We start from the raw sequence: 21,368 nt of genomic DNA, 5'->3' as shown, positions 1-21,368 counted from the left end.
TTCTGGATGTACTGTGGTTTCTGGAAGCTTCACCTTTTTCTGAATAAATTGTTTCTGCTTTAAGTCCTATCCTCTCTCATTTCCAGAGACCCATGCTTAATTCTGGACATCCCCACTGGTTTTCCAGTCATCAGGCTGCTCTGATGCCATTTTCTTGGCTTCTACTTTTCATGGCCACCTTTTGGCCATATCAGCTACCATTGGATAATTTACAGTGACTTGAAAGCCATTTACTGATAATGTGAGGAGGCAGCCGATTAGTCATAGTGGCGCCTAATGAGCTACCACAACAAGAGAGACACAATCTTTGTTCCTTTGCCCCCCTAAATTATATGTCACTTTACCAGTCACTTTTAATTCTACTTCAAGTCTCTCTTCTATTGACATTAATTCCTTTTGTAGTTTCTTCATTGGAATTCCCCTGTGATCCCTCCAGCAATAATAGTGTAACAAGCTCAATATCTACTTACACCCACTTTCCATGATCCTGCACCAATACTTACCAGTGGGAGAGGATGGGACCTCAATGTGAGAGTCATGCAAAAGTCTAGAAATTGTCATAGGGGAAATTCTCATAATCTGCTCTGGATTCCGAGCAATTTAACCCTACTCAAGAACCACATCTAGATTCCCTTTAACCTGCAGACAAGTGGATCATCCTAGGAAAGCATCGGAGGCATATAAGTTCCCTCCAGGAAGCACGATCATTGTACTTGCAACAGAAGGTGACATGGTATGTATCAGCAAATGGAGAAAGGCCAGGAATACTGAAAGTCCAATTATTGGAGATCTCATTCTTAGAAAGCCTTAGGAACTAAGAAAATTAGCCCATGCCAAGATACCTCTCAAAGCTTTCTACTTCTTATGGAAAGTTTATAATAACAGAAGAATAGAGTTATTGAATGGGTGGTATCCCTCTGCTGAAACAATCAGTGAGGTGGGCCCAATGCTTGTTTATCTGCACAAACGTGAGATTTTCGTTCAGGACTCTGGACAGCAGGCCCCTTGCCCTGGTTGCTTCAGTACCACCGATAGCACCTGGCTGCTGTCAGGAAGAAGACTAAAGAGCTTGGTTACATCACTGAAGGCCTTATGTCACTGGAACCCAGCCAAACACAGCAAACAGCAGGACAATGGGTCCATGCCAAGCTGGGCCTTCATTTAGCAGAAGTGTATCAGATGTGAAGTATTGAAGAATTAAGGGAGCTAAGACCTGAAGTTGTTACACAAAAGGCCAAAGACTCAATGTCAAATTTATGAATTAGTAGTATCTATTAAATATCTACTACATTCTAGGCAGTGTGCTAGGAGTTGAGGAGAGAAAGAGAAAAGGGAAAAAGGAAACTGGCCTTGCCTTCAAAGTGCTTTTTGGGGGAGATGCAATATACATTTTAAGTATGTGCAAAATATATGCAATAAAATCGCTAGTCACTGGCATTTATAAGTTACTTTAAGGTTTGTAAAGCCCTTTATAATATCTCATTTTATGCATTCACCACTCTTGGGAGACAAATGCCATTATTATCCCTATTTAGCGGATAAAGAAACTAATGCAAACAGATAAAGTGACTTTCTCTTGAATCATACAGCTGGAAAGAACCTAAAGTCAGATTTCCACTCAAGCCTTAAAGACTCCAAGAGCGGTGTTTTATTTCCTATATCTCATAGCTGTTATTTATAATTATGTTTAAAATTCATAAAGATAACATTATTCATGCTAGTTATTTGGGGGACAGGAAACATAGTAGCTGGTGAGAGGGAAAAAGGGAAGTAAAGTAGTAAATAAGCATTTATTAAACAACTACTATATGCCAGACACTGGGCTAAACACTCTATAAATAATTTAATCGGGAGGGTGTTATTAGGATCCCCATTTTAGTTGAGGAAGCTAAAGCAGACAAGGGTTAATTGACTTCCCAAGTTCATATAACTCATAAGTGACTGACAAGATAATAAGACAATGAAGCAGGATACAATTTAGAATTCATGACTAGATGATGATGATATTGACAGTAAGTATACCAATTTCCCCAAAGATTCTTCCAAACCCTTCAAATCCAAAGATCATTGATAAGATACCACTTTGCTATAACACACAGTTATTCAGCCTTCATTTGATAGTCTATAGGAAATGGCCATGATTTAGGTACTTATAAATCCTCCCTTTAATAAGTAGCACTTCAGTTCCACCACTAATTCACATGCACGCATCTTCCTTCCTATTTGTCTCCTCTATAGACATCAAGAAAATCCTCTAATTCTTCATTCTCACTGGTGAAACTGGTTTTTAGTAGCTTAAAATCATAGCCAATCCAGGGGTTCCTGCCATTTTAACAAAGATAAAAACTTTCATATTCTAATGGAATGAATCATTAAATGGAATTGCAAACATCACCCAGCGGTAGGTTGGAGGGAAGGGGTTGGAGAAGGGTGAAACAGAACATTCCCAGATACCTAACTTGTTTGTACCACTGCAGGTGTCTGGCTACATACATGGAAACAGTAGAATTGAAATCTGATTGCAGTGCATTTTGATGTAGAGCAGAGCAGCATGCATGGAGAGAAAGTGACACTTCAGGAAGACAGGATTTCTGATTTGCTCTAAAATATCAAGTAAGGTACTTGCCCTTTTAACAGCTCATTGTTCTTCAGCTCCAGACAGAGGTGGTCCTGCGTTCTGGGGGAGTGGCCCTGCTACCCCGAATCTCATAAAACAAAGAGAAGCCCGCAATGCTCAAAGGCACACTGCCAATCATAACAGAATGCAGATCGCCAGTGAGGGCATCTATCTATCTGCTGCAGTTAAATCCAATTCAACAAGCTTTTGTAAGCACCTCCTTCCCCCACTTCACCTGCTAAAGTCCTACCTAAGGATCTAAATGCTTTACTGATGGATCAGCTTGGATAACAGTCTAAGTAGTGTTCAAACAAGATTTGTCCATTTCTTTTCTTTTTTTTTTCTAAACTGTGCATGTGTCTATAAAAATTATGTAGATATGTGTGTATGTACGAATGTATGTATATGAAATACATAAAGAACTGGAGGAGGATCAAAAGGTAGTTCTAGCTTCTGATCTGCTTATATTTGAAAGCTCTATTCTCTTTAGATTTATGTTGTCAGGGAATAGTTCAGATCATAGGGGCAGGATTAGGAGAAATGGATAGAAATTGCAAAGACGTAAGTTGAGGCTGAATAACAAGAAAAACTTCCAAATAATCAGAGGTAAACAAAAGTGCAAGAAGGCACCTGGAGAGACCGCGGGACTATCATCATTGGATCTTTGGGAGCAGAGACTGAATAGTCTATTTCAGGGTATGTTCTTGTGGAGATAACTTTTAGGATCTGATTTGGAGTAAATGGGGCCAAACTATAATTATGTGAGTTTATGAGGTATACTTTCAAATTTATATGCCAATAGGATAATTTTCAACACGTGTATGATGATACCCCCACTTCAGTCTTCCCCTGGTACCTCTTTGTGGTGTGAAGGTGACCTTGTGTTCTTGAAGACTATACCTCAGAACAGCAAAGATGCCCAGGTTATCCACTGCATCCTGGGCCATTGCCAGTCATCTTGAATTTCACCTTACCACTAGACTTTAATGCCCTTAGAAAAGAGAATGAAGCTGATGATTTTGCATAACTCTGCCTTACAAAAATCTAATTCACATGCATTTCAAAACATCGTTCCATGATATCATTGGCTTTCTTCGAAAATATAGGAAAAATAACAATAATAACAACAATAACCTCAAAATCTAAGTAGGTGGAATGGTTTGGAGAGAAGCTTTGATGATTCTGTAAACCCATTGTTTGAAGGCCAGCTAGTTAAATTTGAAAAGGCCAGTAAGAAAAGAGATTGCCTTTATTATTGAGGTGCCACAGTTCACAAAGACTACCTACTTGGGTGTGAAACTATTCCAGTTAACATCACCAGAGGGAGCAGCCACACAGAGGTAGAATAGTACAGTAGAAAACAGGATAAATTTGGTATGCTGAATTTAGTATCATGGCAACTGAGTTTTAACCCCACCTCTATCGCTTAAATCCTGTGTAACCTAAAGCAAGCTACTTCATATAGTTCAGCCTCAGTTTCACCATTTATAGAATGAGATATAAGGTTTTTTTGGTTTGCTTTTAGTTCCTTATTTTGATCCTAGCACAAAATACATTATGTATGAACTAAATTAGGAAACTGAATTAATAGTGAGGACCAGTTTGACTTTGCACTTCTTTTTCTGGAGAAAGATAGTGTCAGATCCCACTTCCAATATTAAAAAAAAAACATGGCAACACAAAAGGGAACTAAGAGAAAACTCCAATCTTGAGTTTTTACCAGATAATTAAGGAAGCATTGCTCATCTTCTCACAAGACCTTGGACATAACCATACTTTTTTCACTCTTGTATTCTGTTTTGAGAAATATGAATTCATTTGCAATGAGTGTCATACCACACTCCTCAAAATGTTATAAATAATAGAAAATAGAAAATCACTGAACTTAAAGAAAAGGATCATTATTTAACTTTAGAGCAGTTACCTCTGTTGAACTCTCTGGGTCTCAATTTATTTCTCTGTAAAATGGGGTGATTTGACAAGATGATCTCTATGTTCCCTTCTTGCTTTAAGAAAACAGGATTGCATCAGGGCACCCCAGAAGACTTAGTAACTTTGGAGATATCTCTTTAGGTTAGTCATCATATTTAACATTTGACCTCTGGAAGGACAACAGGTCAGGGTTCAGAAATAAATAACTGATAAGAATATAAGGTTCATTCTACAGTTTTATAATACAAGCTGGCAAGAAGCTCGTGGCTTATTGGGATAACCAGGCAGATTTTATTATATTATAAGAGCATACCCATCCTCCTGAGTCACCTTTTTTAAGTTTCTCTTGTCATATTAAGACTTGGACAATTCCTCCACAATAGAAGCCAATCGAGGGGAATTTATGAGAAATAGGAGTACCCATCAATCTGTTTTATTTATGCTTATTAAAAACTCCAAGACATTTGGCGAATCAATAAAAAATTGATTCAATTATCATTTTATGCTGTTATACGTGCTTAGACTGTATTATGAAGCATACCAATATGATGATGTTTTGCATTATTTCAATTATATTTTAGCTGTAATATGGCTAGATAAAGTGGAGGGAAAATCCAACATTGCATATATTTGCTTTGGACCCTGGATAATCATGATAATGGCAATGGAAGTGGCGGGAGGAAAACCTGGTACAGTGGAAAGAACACTGCTTCTAGAAGCAGAGAACTCAAGTTCAAATCCCTGTTACTTCATATTTGTATTATCTTGCACAATAGTCACTCAATCTTATTTGGCTTTTATTTCTTCATCTGTTAACTTACAAATGTTGGAATAAATAGCTTCTAAGTCTCCTTGATGTTGCAGATTTTCTATGATGAAGTCACTTCCTCAGTTTTATTATCTGTTCAAAGAAGGGTTAAACTATGTAGTCTGTAAGTTCTCTTTTAGATCTTTGAGCCTGTAGAACTGAAATGACTTTGGAAAAAAGAGGAAGACAGTCATATGTGATTACTTCTTCACCTGCAGAACAATCAAGTGTACCCAAAATGACATAATTCTGTTTTTTTTTTTCCAGGAAAGAATCGTTGCAGCTGGAACCCAAAGCACTGCAAGCTCTTGCTCAGATCTGATTGTCTTTTCCATTGTTGAGACGGTTTCTGCTGCATGTGCCACATTCATTCTCTAGTCTTTTTACACAGTTACACATCTCATTTTGTTTACCCCAAGATTCTCACTCCCATATATGCAGAAATCAATTTTCTCTTCTCTTCTCCTCATCAGTCCCCCAACATAATCAGCATGACATAGCCTGCTCAGTTACAACCTTCGATAAACTCCATAGCCTGTCCAAAATCTAGAAAAGATCAAGGGATATAATACATAGAAATCTTAACTTATAAGGTCCCATTTAATTAATATATGCAATGTTTATAAAATTAGTAGCTTCTAAGGTTACAAGAGACCTAGCTGAGGTTATATAACTAGATGCTACCATTCAGAATCCTTTTAAGTAATTCCCTTAGAGAGATAAGGGGTCAAAGGATATAAACAAAGAGTTTTCAAAAAGCACTACAGATTATTAAGAAATGTGTGAAAGATTTTTCCAAAACAATAATATTAAGTGTAAGTCAAACCTTTGAGTTAATACTTCATATTCAGCAACCGGCAACGATGACCCAAAAGGGCAATCATAAATGTGAAAATTTAATTGATGATGATGTGAATTTGTCCACCTACTGTGTAAATTAATTTGTAATTTTGTGAAAAATGACTAAACTGTCCATGTCCTTTGTCTCAGAGATTCCACTTATAAGCGTATGTTCATGAAATGAAATAGAATGAAAGATTCCACTTACACCAAAATAATTATGAAAATATTTTTTGTACTAGGTAAGAACTGGAAACAAACTAAATGGATATTGACTGGGGAATGTTTAAATCCATTGGAGTATTATAAATAATGAAATATCATTACATTATGAAAAGTGGAACATTAAGATATTGAGTACAAGGTTCTTATATGAAATGATACAAAGTAAACTAAGCAAAACCAGGAAAACAATATGTCCAGTTATTACAATGGGAAAGAAATATAGTAATTGATAATAACAATAATCATTATCATCACCACCACCCCACAATAATCATAGCATTAAAGTTTGTAAAGTTTTAGCCTTGCAACTGTCCTGGGAGATAGGTATTGCTATTATTTACATTTCACAGATGAGAAAACTGAGGTGTATAGAATTCATGACCTGTTTACTCTAGGTTTAATGTTCTTTTCACTGAACTGCCCAGTTGCCTCTAAATGGGCTGGGATAGGGGCAAGAGAAAGGAAACATATGTCTATGTAATTGTAATATATGAAATATAAAATAATATGTAATGTGTATGTAAAAATATAATGCATAATAATATGTAATTATAGTGATCAAATGTGGCCCATAGAAGAAATGGAAAATTGCCCTTCTCTCTCTTTTCTGAAGACATGAGAGATTTTGGATGAAAAACATTGTATTTACTGCTAGTATTGGTTGATGGATTAATAAGTTTTGTGAAACTTTTCATCCTCCTTTTTTGGTTAAAAAGAATATGAGTGTCTAAAGAGAAGAAATATATGATGAAATGAAGACAAACTAAAAATATGATTTTACAATTATATTTTACATATGTATAATCAAGAAGGCTCAGTTTTCTCATCTATTAAAAGGGCATGATAACAGCCCCTATTTATCTTCAAAGATTGGAGTGAACATCAAATAAGATAATAGAAAAAGCACTTAGCAAATCGCCCAACTCAAGATAAAGGCAAAGGATTATTTCTGTAGAAAAGTCAGAGTGACCTTGTGGATAAATCCCTTAGATTTTGAATGTGAAGTTGAATCCAATTTTGCCACTAATAACTATGTGACATAGGCAAGTCATTTCCCTTTTCTGAATCCCAACTCCTTATCTGAAAAATGAAGAGAAAGTTTCACTTTCTCTTGGTGCTATAAATGTCATGGTGCTATAAAGATGCTTTCTCGGTTATCCCCAATGAGCTAATTATTCAAACTTTTTTTTTTCATCCATAGAACAATTTACACTATGGGTCACCTCCTACTTGATCCTCTCCCCATGTAGAGGGTTAGAACTCTAAAAAGGTGTACTTGAATCTAAGACAGCAGAGCACTTAAGGCTAATTACCTACTAATTTGAGATAATGGTTCTATAAACATATACTTAGATGATATGGTGATGTGAGGGCTCTCCTCAAGATTGGCCCCTGCTGAATGAGTTGTGGTGAGGTAATCATAGGGAACGATTGGAAGGTGGAGGGAGAGAGTCAGAGTCTCTCTGCTGCAGCTGCTCAGGAGGGAAGACTTCAGGCTCCAAAGTCCAGAATTCATCTTTGACAAACCACTTGGCAGCTTGCCTGCCTCCTTCATTTCTCCTTCTAAAGACCAAGGACTTTGACTGATCCTGACTCTGACTGATCCCAAGGCCCTCCAGAGAGCTAGGCTGGACATTACATCTCCATCTTATTGACTCTCTCAGTACACCATGACAAGCTTGTTATCTCTCTAACTTTATCTTGGTCACTAGCTTCCTCTTCACTTCCCCTAAAGGCAAATGCACATAATGGCCAATCCTCATTCAAGGAGTATAGATCAAATTTTGGAAACTGTTGGAAAGTTGGAGAGAAGCATAGAAATTATCTAATTAAAGTTCTCATACTACATATAGACAAATGTCTGGTTATGAACATTTCTTCTGGTATGAACTACTTGTGGGGTTCTGGACAAGTTACTCTACCTTCCTGAATGTCAGTTGAAAATCAATCTATAAAGGAGTAGAATAGGAAATGGAAGTATACCCCCTTGTGAATTTTCATTTAGTGACGATAACAAACAACACAGATGATGTCAATCCAATAAATAAGTAAAAAGAGATGTGATCACAACTTACTTTTGGCCATACTAAGCCCTGCCAATTCTTCATTCAAAATGTCTCTAATGTGTGCCTTTTTTAATCCATTCAGAGATCACCATCCTGATTAAGATCCTCGCTCCGTTAAGGGGAGGAGCCTTCTGATATATTAAACAGATTCCAATCTTTCACTATTCTCAACCTGGCCATATGCACCATATCCAGGGTCATCTCAGTTGTCCTGATCTATAGCTGGCTCCAGGAATCAGATGTTTCTGGAGGAGAAAGTGAAGCTGATCATCTTGCCAAATCATATCTCACTCAAATCCAATTTATTTTCATATCATGACATCGACTCCCTATTGTCATGGTCATCATCAAGGACAAAGGACAAAAACAACATTCTTAATTTACACATCCAAATCACCTTCCTGATAGAGTAAAAACCTTAATTACTCTCCTATTAATGGGAAGACAAAATCCAAACTTTGCAACTTAGCATTCTGGACTATTTATAAACTTGTCTTGATTATGTCTCACTTTCCCTGCATCCCAAAAGTTTAGTCATGTTCCACTGGCGAAACTTCTTACCTATAAGAGATCACAGATCTGTGGAAATTGGCAAATGTTCTCAGTTAAGTTGTTAAATGAGAAATTACTTGAGGATGGCCATTTTGCTGGCTAAGACTAATGAGCTAAGGCTCATTATTCATTGTATCTTCCACATTGAATATTTGTTGTTCTTTAGTCATTTTTCATTCATGTCCAGCTCTTCATGACTCCATTAGGAACCTCATCATTCTATGTGATTGTATCAGCCTTCATATTCCTACCTCATCAGTACCCTGAGCACCTTCTGTCTCTCTGATTGGAGGCCAAAGAGCTCCTACCCAAAACTCTATTTCAAGAGGGCACCCCCAGTCATCTCTTCATTTCCCAAACAGCTATGGCTCCTTAAACTACATCATGTCCCCATGCTGAGAATCTTTCTCATTTCTTTTCATCTTCCTTTTGCATGTTGTCTTCTTTCATTAATTTGTAAATTTATTGAGCATAGAGATTCTTTACATTTCTATTTATATTTCCAGCATAATGCCTGGCACATAGTAGGTGTCTTAAAAGAGTTTATTGCTTGATCCCACCATTCTGGAGAGCAATTTGAAACTATGCCCAAAGCTCTATAAGATTGTGCATACCTTTCAATCCAGCAGTGTCTCTATGGGGTCTATAATCCAAGGAAACCATAAAGGAGGGAAAAGGACTCATATGTGCAAAAATGTTTGTAACAGCCCTTTTTGCATTGGCAAAGAATTGGAAAATAAGTAGGTATCTATCAACTGGGGAGCGACTGAATAAGTTATGGCATATGAAAGAAATAGAATATTATTATTGTATAAAAATTATGAGCAAGTTGATCTTAGAAAGGCCTGGAAAGATTTATATGAACTGATGCTGAGTAAAACAAGCAGACCCAGGATTACCTGTACATAGCAACAACAAGATTGTACATTGATAGTTCAGTGATCCAGGGCAATCCCAATAAACTTAGGATGGAAAATGCCATCTGCATCGAGAAGGAGAAATATGGTGACTGAATGGAAATGCTTTAAATTGTTGAAAATGTTAGAGATTAAATAATAGAGATTCCCCCCTTGAAACCAAGTCTTCATTACCCTGGGTAAGGCCATGTCTCCACAATTGCATGAAACTAACTCTTTAAAAAGCTTTATTTGCTATGTGACTTGGCAAATCACTAAATCTCTCCATATTCTAGGTCAGGACTTCTTAAACTTTTTTTTTCCCCACTCGTGACCCCTTTTCATCCAAGAAATATTTATGTAACCCCAGAGAAGTGGGTATATAAATGAGGTAGACAAATCAAACATTTACTGATAATAAATCATAATTTCATGATCCCACATTCAATTATGAGACCCCATATGAGGTAATCACTCACAGTTTAAGAAGCTTTGCTTTAGCTAAATCTCTAAAATTAAATTGCAAAAGAGAGTTTGATCTGAAACAATAGGTGGATTTTCTTCACCTGAGAGTTCTCTTTGCCAATGAGATCAGATGTGTGTAGCTACTCCATGTCAATATTACCACCCTCATCTTGGAATACCTTAAGGTCATTTCTAAGGAGACTGTTGCGGGGTCAGAGGAATATAGAAGGGAGGGATGGCAGGCTTGAGATACATAGCAACATTAGTGTGGCAATTGGAAGACAGAATTTCTAACCATGTTGTAATTTCTTTAGATCCTAATTTTGCTAGTTTTATTCTGGGGTATATAGATCAATTATTTCTCTGACATAGGAGTACAAATATTGCTGAAATATGAATATAATAAATGTATAAAAGTACAGTGTTAGAAAAAATACTACTCTATTATGAGGGGAGTGTAAAAATGTTGTTCCTGGGTCAAGACCCTTTTCACTCCACCATAGTTTCATTTCTGATGAGGTTTTCCTTTTTGAAGACTACCGCAAGCTCATAACTCACTGGAAATTTTAGGATTGATACTCCTGAGTGAGTGTCTTATTCTGAATGTATATTATCCAATTTTTATGATTCAAAACTCTCTAAACTCCCACTGAAAGTAGCATGGGCACTATTTTCCTTAGGATCACATCACATCCCTTATATTCAATAAGGTATCACATTGTTCCCGGTCATGACAACCTTTCTCTTCACTGACACGAGAAGGGATTATCTTGATCTCAATGTGATCTGAAGGAAAATAAGACTCTCATTCTGCTTCACTGTAAATAAAATAAAAGAGAATTAAGAAATCAGAAATCTTACTTAAGGCCTGAATGGAAACATAATCCTCTCCTTCAGGAAGCAACCTTGATATTCGAAAAAGAAAAAAGAAAAAAGAGGCTTATATATTCTGGGGTTTCAAAGACTTAATAGAAATTGTTGAATTCGTCTTTCTCTGTGTGTGTTTATTTCAGGTAATTTCTTTCTCTCCCAACCTCCGCACATTCTAATAAATGCATGGCCATTCCTAGGCTCTCAGAGTTTTTCAAAGTTCTTTGCTGTCATTTCTCCACCCACACCTCACTATTGTGCAGAAACTTTACTTCCTACTGAATCATTGCAGATGTCTTTAATGACATGACTACCTAGTATTCTGCATGAAAAATAAGTCAATCTAGTCCCAAGGCATAGCTCGTGTATTAATATAAAACATCATACAAATTACATCACACCTAGTACTATGGGTCAATGAAAAGGATGTTAGATATGGATTTATTTGAATCTTCAGTGGAAATACCACTTCTGGAATCTATTAATTGATCTAACTTTTATGAGCCTTCATTACTTCTTCTGTGCAAAAGGGGTGAGAGATGTCATGCTAAAATAATAAAACCAAGTAATTATAGGCAATGGTTTAATTGACAATGCATGGGGTTATCAAATAAGTCTGATCCAAGTTTCTCAGGTGCTAAAAGCTTGATTTGTTATATGTTTTATATACATATATATGTAAATATATACACATATATGTGTGTATGTGTATATGTTAATATATATTTTGGAGAGAGTAAAAAAGAGGTAACACATGATTATCTGTTTTCTTATTGCTGGAGGGAGATCAAGACACACTGATGAGAGGAAGAGGAGTATTTTGTGTAGTTCTTTAAGTCAGGTCACAGTGGGAAGAAGTAGTATTCTTGTGATACCTCCTAAATCAGGTGACTTAAATGGAGGTGAAACTTAATTTCACAAAATCGTGGATAAAAGCCAAACAGAGTCAGTGCCATTATTTTTTTTTTAATGTAACCGAGGTGATGTCATAGTGAAAAGGAAATATTAATGGAGGTTATTATGTGAGTCTTCTACATCAAGGAAATTACAGGTCTGGAATAAAATAGGCAGCTAGGTGACCCTATAGACAGAGCACTGGTTCTGGAATTAGGAAAAAACTATATTTAAACCTGTCCTTAGATATGTATTAGTTGTTTAACTCTGGGCAAATCACTTCACCTTGTTTGCCTCAGTTTCCTCATCTGTAAAATAAGCTGAAGCAGAAAATAACAAACCACTTTGATATCTTTGCCAAGAAAATACCAAATGAGGTTGTGAAGAGTTGAACACAATTATTATAACTAAACAACAACCAAATAGGCTTTATAACATTTGCCCTATCTTCCTCATTAAGATGATTGTAAATAGTCCTTTGTAACAAGGACTTAAAAGTTGTAAAAATATCAATTCCAGCAGACACTTAGATGCCATCAACTTCAAGTCCTCATTTTGCAGATAAGGAAATTCTTTGAAGTCCCAGCGAGCTTGAGTGAACTTTTTCTAAGGCCTTAACATTTCATCTTTCAAAAAGGTGAAACTGAGAGATCTTGCAACTAAATGGAAAGAATATTAGAGGCCAAATACTTAACAGACTCACTTTGCACATGAGAGAACTAAAGTCAAGGAGGACTCAGTAATTTGCCTAAGATTGCATTTGTAGCAAGACAGAAAAAGCAGGGATAGGTGGTCACAGAAAGGCAGCCAAACTGAGACAAAACACAGAAACTGGATCACATGTTTGCTATGCTGACTAGAAGAAGACAAGATTAGTTTCTTCTGCTGAGAGCTTAGCTGATTGGAGGAAAACCATTGCTTCCCGAGTTAATTAGAGGAAAAGTATTCCTATTGAGTAGTGTTCGGAGGAAGGAAAATCCTTTGCTGCTTAATAAGCTTGACTGTGGCAGGGCTGTGCAGATTACTCTTACATGACATAAGAGAGAAGGATGCTGCTAAACATGACTTGAAAAGATCTTTGAGTTCTTCAAACCCAGTCAAGAGAACAGACCTGAATACCTATGAAGATCTCAGCCTTAAGACACCTGTTTCACTCACAGAGTATATAACCCAACAAGAAGTTATTCAAGTAATAGAAAATTTTGATTTACACTCCTCCTTATGGAGAACAAGGAAAACAAGTCCTGTATTCTCCAATCATAAGCTGTCCATGGAAGATTTTACTTGTGTGCTTCCTTGTAGGAATCTCTAAGTCAGTGACCACTTTTGCTAATAGATATTATGTGTATTGATGACAGAGTATGACTCAGATTTAGGAATGGATGAGAATTGTAGATTATTATTTCTTTGCATTCTGTTTAGTATTATTTAAGAATTCACAGAACAATTTTTTTTGATTATTTAACAGAAGCCAGGATTCAGGAGCTACAATTTGAGTTAACAGACATATGTCTCCCCCATCAAAGACTTGTTCATAGTGAATTTTAAAATCATGGTCATCTTTTCTAGGAATATTATTTTTTTAATATGACTAAATATTGGATGAGTGGACCAGACTAGAGAGAGAAGAGAGTTGCAGATTGGATGTTCAAGACCAAAATGGCACACTGAATCCATACCAGTGTGTGTGTGTGTGTGTGTGTGTGTGTGTGATGTCTAGAACATCTCTCAGTGTCCTAGACAACATTCCAAGACTATGGGTTATAGAAAGTTTATTGACAGAAGGAATTTCCGTACCTGGGATTTCCATTTCTATGTGCACATAATGTTTTTTCATGTACATATGTAAGTAACTATATAAGCAGATATATGTAAGTTTATAGAGATCACATAACATTTTACAAATGGAAATATAATATTTTCTGGGGATTTTGTGCAAAATAAAAGCAAGATAAATGGGGAGGAGATGTTTACAGATAGAGAGGGAAGAATCACAAAAGGTCTTGTGTTGAAGGTAAAATTGGAAGCTAAAATTTGAAGTGAGAAATTCCACAAAATAAAGGTAAGAAAGGAATATGTTCCTGGCATGTAGGACAGCTTATGTCAAAACATGGCAGGAGGAAATGGAAAGTCCTGTATAAGAAAAAGCAGAGGAAAGCAATTTGTTCATAACTAGAATATTGGATTGGAGTGGCCAGAAAATAATGTTGATAATGAAGGATGGAGTCAGATTGCAAAAGAAGTAAGGAAACAAGCACTGATTGAGTGCTAAGCACCTTATAGATCTCATCTCATTTGATCCTCACAATTCTTCCTTTTATTCCCTTCATTTTATAGTTGAGTAAACTGAGGCAGACAGCAATGAAGTGACTTGGCCAGGATCACACAGCTATTATGGGACTGAAACTGGATTTTAACCCAAGTCTCTATGAGCCCAGATGCAGCACTGTATTCACTGGACCACTTGGCTATCTAGCTATAAAGGACTTTGTATTTGATTGTGGAAATTGATTGTAGAAATAATAGGGGATCAGAAGGATTTGTTGTGAAGAAGAAGGCAGCTCTCAAACCTGTGCTTTTCCACAGCAGGAAGTTCGCCTTCTCTAATTGAGCTATTTCCTCCAATTTGTGACATAGAACTCTCCACATACAAAGTATGTAATAAATATTTCCTGAAATCTGAAATTTACAGAGTAAACAGAAAAAAGAAAGAGCTTCATATCAATTGGGATAGTGTTCTCATTTACTGGGCAACAACGAAGCGTAGGAATACTGGTTCAAATAAATCTGGTAAGCACTCAAGTTGCATTAGCCTGTTTCCCATTAATCCTTATAACCAAGGTTCAGCTTCAGCCATTACCCTTTCCATCTTAGGAAGATTAAACAATAAAGAGCTTTGGGGAACTGAAGCTTATTTGTTTCTTCCTTAAAGTCACGTAGTAAAGCTAAAGTCTACTGAAGGAGAAAGAATTATTTGTCTTCATTGTCCAATGTGCCTATTGACTAAACTTAAGACAACTCGGCAAGTATTCAATGACCACTCAGCATGAGTCAGACTCTTTGCAAGTCGTGGGAGCACAAAGGCAACAAACTTTTAGGATGCAAGCACTATGATCCAGATACTTTGGAGGCTGGGGATTCAAAGATAACAAAGAAATACCCTCTGCTTTAAAAGGACTCTAAAATCTATGAGAGAAAACAGGTAAACAGACCAGTCCAGGGAGATGGTACAATGATCAGAAGACTAGATCGGGAATCAGGATGAGTAGTGCAATTGATAGAGTGCTGGACCTACAATCAGGAAGATCTAAATTCAAATCTGGCCTCAGACATTTACTAATTCTGTAATCCTAGGCAAGTCACTTCACCCTGTTTGCCTCAGTTTCCTTATCTGTAAAATGAGCTGAAGAAGGAAATGGCAACCAACACCACTATCTTTGTCAAGAAAACCCCAAACATGGTCATGAAGATTCGGATGTGACTGAAAATAACTCAACAACAAAACAAGGAGTTCAAAATCCGGCAGAAGTTACTTACTAGATATTGACTCTGGGTAACCACCCTAAACCCTCTGGATCTCAGTTCCCTCTTTTGTAGGGAGCCAGGACTATTTGGTTTCTAAGATCTCTCCTACTCTACTTCAGGGTAATTAAAGAAGAAAGGTGCATCAACAGCTAAGACTGGAGGATCAGAAAATGTTATCTATATTCAGTCTTGATGGATATAAGAATTCTTAAAAGCAAAGCTAAGGCAAGCATGCATTCTAGGCAGGCCCAATGCTTAGGGTAAATTTCTACAGGTTAGAAATAACCAGTTATTTTATTGGATCAAAAATCCAATTTATCTAGAGCAAGGTGTATGAAAGTGAATGTAGGTTAAAGCCAGATTGGGGAGAACCTTAAATTCCTGATAAGTTGTCTCTATTTAATTTTAGTGGCAATAGGGAACCACTGAAGACTTTAGAGCAGAAATGTAACATGGGCAGATTAAGAAAATTATTTTGCCATTTTTGTACAGCCATGTATTTGAGAAGAAAAGATAATTAAGGAAACTAATCAGAAGGGTATTAAAGTAGTCCAATAGATAGGTGATGAAGACCTGAATTAGGTCAGTATTGGGACTGCATTGAAGAAAATAGGTAAAAAGCTAAAATTATCAAAAATTGACAGTTGGTTGGTGGGGGTGGAGGGAAGGTGAAAAATCATGGAAGTTGATGCCTTGAAGTTAGCTGACAAGTAGTCATCTTAAAGGTCTTTGATGAGAATATGGCATTATTTTCAATAGTAATAGTAAATTTTCAAAGAAAAATAACTTTATGGGGAGGAGGAAACGAGTGCTGTTAGGACATGTGTGTATGTGTGTTTACATACTGAGTTTTAGGCATTGGAGAGACATCAAGGAAGAGATATCTACATGTCAGTTGATGTTGGATTGGAGTTCAGAGAGCAATAGGGTTGGATTATCCAATGTCTATTGGAGTCATCTGAAATGAAAATGACCAGAAAAACTCAAAATATGAGATCTGACAGGTTTACCAAGAGTAAGAGTGAAGAGAGAAAGAAGGGAATGTCAAAGAGTTTTGAAGAGCACCTACACTTAAAGGTCTGGAATAGAGAATGAACTGGTAGAACTTACACAAGAAGGGTGGAAGCACCGTCCTAAGTACATTAATATATCATTTCATTTGATCACCACAAAACTCTAGAAGGTAGCTGCTGTTATTCTCCCAATTTTACAACTGGGGGAACTGAAGCAAGTCAAAGTTAAGTGATTTGTCCAGGGTCACACAGATAGTGTTTGAGTGTGGATTTAAACTCAAAGCCTGTGCTCCATACATTACCTAGCAACCAATTTTAGTTGCATGCCTTTAAATATTTTATTTAAATCCTTTGTGAAACTACTTTTACATCTTAAAAAGTGATACATTTTTGTATGATTGTAGGTCCAGCACTCTATCCATTACACTACTCTCCCTGATTCCTGGTGCAGTCTTCTGTCTACCTACTTTATAGGATTCCTGTAAAAAGAATAGAGAGAACTGAGGTAGTGTAAATACAGTGAGTATAGCAGAAAAGTAACATGGCCAGATTAAGTCAGAGTCATTTAGTAGAGAAGGAAGGAATATAACTTTCATTCGCAAATTTCAATGGTACCAATTGTAATACTAGGCCTATCCTAAAAACATGAAAAGAAGAAAGGATCTATGGAAAAAATATTTAGAGCAAGTGTTTTTATGGTGGCAAAGAACTGGAATTAGAGGGGATCCTCAGCAATTGGAGAACAACTGAATGAGTTTTTGAATGAGTACTATTGTGCTATAAGAAATTGCAGGATAAAATTCTAAGTGTTAAAAAATTTTTTTTAAAGTTAAGAGAGCTGCAAGAAGAATTATCTAATGGGGGATCTCAACCTCACTCTCTCAGAACTAGATAAATCAAACCACAAAATCAATAAGAAAGAAGTTGAAGAGGTAAATAGAAATTTAGAAAAGTTAAGTATGATAGACCTTTAGAGAAAATTGAATGGAGACATAAAGGAATATACCTTTTTCTTGGCAGTACATGGAACCTACACAAAAATTGACCATGTATAAGGGCATAAAAAACTCAAAATCAAAATGCAGAAAGGCAGAAATAGTAAATGCATTCTTTTCAGATCATGATGCAATAAAAATTACATGTAATAAACGATTAGGGAAAAAGTTAGGGAAATTAAATAATCTGATCCTAAGAAATGAGTGGATGAAACAACAAATCATAGACACAATCAATCATTTCATCCAAGAGAATGACAATAATGAGATAACATACCAAAATTTATGGAATGCTGCCAAAATAGTTTTTAGGGGAAGTTTTATATCTCTAAATGCTTCTTTGCATAAAATAGAGAAAGAGAATATCAGTGACTTGGGCATGCAACCAAAAAATCTAGAAAAAGAATAAACTTTAAAACCCCGATTAAATACCAAATTTGAAATTCTAAAAATAAAAGGGGAGATGAATAAAATTGAAAGTTAAATAAACTATTGAACTAATAAACAAAACTAAGAACTGGTTTTAAGGAAAAAAAGCAACAAAATAAATAAATCTTTAGTGAATTTGATTAAAAAAGGAAAGAAAATCAAATTGTTGGTATCAAAAATGAAAAGGGTGAACTTTCCACCAATGAAGAGGAAATTAGAACAAAATTCAAAGCTATTTTGCCCAACTGTGTCCCATTAAATCTGATAATCTAAGTGAAATGGATAAATACTTCCAAAAATATAAAAAAAGTGCTATCCACCTCCAGAGAGAAAATTGATTACTTCCCAATGTAAAATTAAACAAATTGTTTTTCCTTATTTTATGCCTTAATTTTTATTTATTTTATTCTGAACCTAAGAAACAAAACAATCTTTTCATAACTGTAGAACAGAAAAGATGTTTACATGAAATTTCAAATCTATTATGTACAACTTCTATTCCTTTTAAATATATAATAGCTATTTTTAATCTTTTTGTGATATGACTCATGGAAACATATTTTGCATGATTTAAAATATATAATTGATATCATATTGTTTGTCTTCTTATTGAGTGAGGAAGGGTTGGGAGAAAGAGAAATCTGGGAGTCAGTTTTTTTTAAAGAAAAGGATGTTAAAATAAAAGAAAAATAATTAAGAAAAAAATAAAGAAATTGTAGCAGTCATGTGAACCAGAGCATACTGCAAATTCCCTGATGTTCACTTTTTCATCTGTAAAACCAGGAGAATGATGCTTATAGTGTCTACCTCACAGGAATATTGAGAGGTTCTAATGAGACAAGGTAGAGAAAATATATCAAAAACTAAACCACTATATATATATATATGTGTGTGTGTGTGTGTGTGTGTATGTATGTACATACACACATTATATATATATATATATATATATATATATATATACACATACATATATGTGTGTGTGCATATGTACATACAAACATTATATATATATATATATATATATGCCTATATACACACATATATATATATATATACATATACATATATATATCTCAAAATTATTATTATTGTACTAGAACCATTCTAACACTTACTAACTTAGTGACTGTGGACAACACATTCAACCTACAAGGAATTCTAAGATTTAAAGTCAAGAGCACATGTGGATCTGCTTTGGAACCGGATCTTTCTTCCTTGTGCGTTCTTTTTACCAATGACATCACTGGTCCATTCCCATTCCTATTATCATAAACACTAAGGTACTATAGAAATGTGAAATACTATTAATTCAAGTGACCAAAAAAACATTAGGATTTAAAGAGGTGCATTTAAATGGAAATCACATGTAGCCATGAGAAATTGTTTTCTTTAGTCTTTTCTTCTATGAAAGGGCCCTCATTCAGTTTCCTGAGGACCTGGACTCGAGTCATCACTGTTTCATGGACTGTACTTGCCCAAAGCCTAGTCAGATTAACCATGTATAGATAAACACAGGGCTCCTTCATCTGTGCACTGACTAAAATTCCACTCTTCATTAACTTCATGCCTGGTTGACTTTGCAATTTATATAGCATCATTCTAACTCCCACACAGATGGATGATGAAAAAGAAGATGCTAAAAAGGAGAGAAATTACCACCCCATCTTGCTTCCTAATTCATGTGGAATAGCATCATGGGGCTAATAGGGCTTTGGGTGTCATATGCACCAAGGAGATGTGTCTGTGGTATGTCCGGGTTCTTATTCTAGTATTTGTTCCTCTTAATCAGCTTAAAATAGCAGATCCCAAGCAAAGTGGAGACACCCTCCTGAGAAACACAGAGTTAAAGCCTTGGGATTCTGGCCCCCTACAGTTGCTCAGAAAAGTGACAGATGGATCAGTGGACAATTCAACAAAAGTTGTTTAATAGTCACACAGCTAATAAGCCAAGGAGATCTCTCATGTTCCATTCACCTTAGTTTGCCATTCATTCAACAGTTGTGAGTATAATGCTTAATGGTTTAAGTGATTTGCTCAAGGTCACACAGCTAGCAAGTCCCAGAATTCAAACTCAGGTAGTATGATGCCAAATCCAATTTTTTTTCAGTATTCCAGGATAAATCTTGCCTTGCTTCCTGCAAGGTAGGTTTTCTTGGGCACCACAGAAATGAAATTGATATGCTGGAGATAAACTTTTAAAGTAGGACAAGCAGAATGGTAAAGGGCCTGAGGGCCATGCCATATGAGGATACACTGAAGGAATTGGGGAAGTTTATTCTAGAAAAGAGCATGCTCAGGGGAGACTCATCTTCATTGACTTTCAGGTCTGTCAGAGAGAGGAGGTTAGATATTTTCTGCTTAACCTCAAAGGACAGAATAAAAGCAATAGGTAGAAGTTGTAGAGATTATAATAGAGATTTCATATCAGGGGAAAAACCCTCCTTCCTAATAATTACAGCTATTAAAAAAGCAGAATTTCTTTGGAAATAATGGAATCTAGGAAGCTGGGTAGCACAGTGAATGGGGCCTTGGTTTTGGAGTCAGAATGACCTGAATTCAAATATAACCTCAGATATCTTGTAGCTATGTGGCCCTTTATGTCTTCCTAAGTTATATGTCAAATATAATACTATCTGATTTGTAGAGTTGTTGAGAATCAAATGAGATAATATTTGATTTAAAACAAGTCTTATTGTAAAGTGGAATAGAACCAGGAAAACATTGTATATAGTGACAGCAAGATTCTATGCTGATCAATTCTGACAAATTTTCAATTGAGGGTCATTCAGGCCAGTTCCAATGAACTTGTGATGGAGAGAGCCATCTACACCCAGAGAGGGGATTGTGGGAACTGAATGTGGATTATAACATAATATTTTCACTTTTTTGTTGCTGTTTGTATTTTATTTTCTTTCTCATTTTTTTTCCTTTTTGATCTGATTTTTCTTGTACAGCATGATAATTGTGGAAATACATATAGAAGAATTGCACATATTTAACATATATTGGATTACTTGCCATCTAGGGAAGGGGATGGGAGGGAAAGGAAAGGGAGGGGAAAATTGGGAATGCAAGGTTTTTACAAGGGTGAGTGTTGAAAACCATGTATATGTTTTGAAAATAAAAAAAGTTTTAATAAAAATGCTTAGTATATTTTCTGGATCATAGTAAATGCTATAAATATAAATGATGTTTTGTTACTATTGTTATGATTATGATTATTAGCATCTCCATTTTT

General features: G+C 35.8%; 2 long non-coding RNA genes across 5 annotated transcripts in view; one reads left to right on the top strand and one right to left on the bottom strand.

Annotated features, from left to right (window-relative positions):
* The window catches only part of LOC116421232, a 35,919-nt gene extending 29,308 nt beyond the window's left edge, over positions 1 to 6,611 (top strand). For 2 of the 4 annotated variants that reach the window (XR_004231531.1, XR_004231533.1), the window contains exons 4-6: positions 2,239 to 2,401; positions 2,478 to 2,618; positions 5,625 to 6,608. This is a non-coding gene — a long non-coding RNA (uncharacterized LOC116421232). Of the gene's footprint in view, positions 1 to 645; positions 734 to 2,238; positions 2,402 to 2,477; positions 2,619 to 5,624 lie in introns of all 4 variants that reach the window. The other 2 variants (XR_004231532.1, XR_004231534.1) reach the window with 2 other exon arrangements.
* Positions 5,329 to 21,368, bottom strand: part of LOC116421233 — a 68,046-nt gene continuing 52,006 nt past the window's right edge. Inside the window, exon 3 of the long non-coding RNA XR_004231535.1 lies at positions 5,329 to 5,903. This is a non-coding gene — a long non-coding RNA (uncharacterized LOC116421233). The remainder of the gene's footprint in view (positions 5,904 to 21,368) is intronic.

This window comes from Sarcophilus harrisii, chromosome 2, assembly GCF_902635505.1.
Source record: "Sarcophilus harrisii chromosome 2, mSarHar1.11, whole genome shotgun sequence".
Taxonomy (NCBI): domain Eukaryota; kingdom Metazoa; phylum Chordata; class Mammalia; order Dasyuromorphia; family Dasyuridae; genus Sarcophilus; species Sarcophilus harrisii.
The sequence above is the reverse complement of the archived record's forward strand: the minus strand, read 5'-3'. Positions and strand labels throughout refer to the sequence as shown.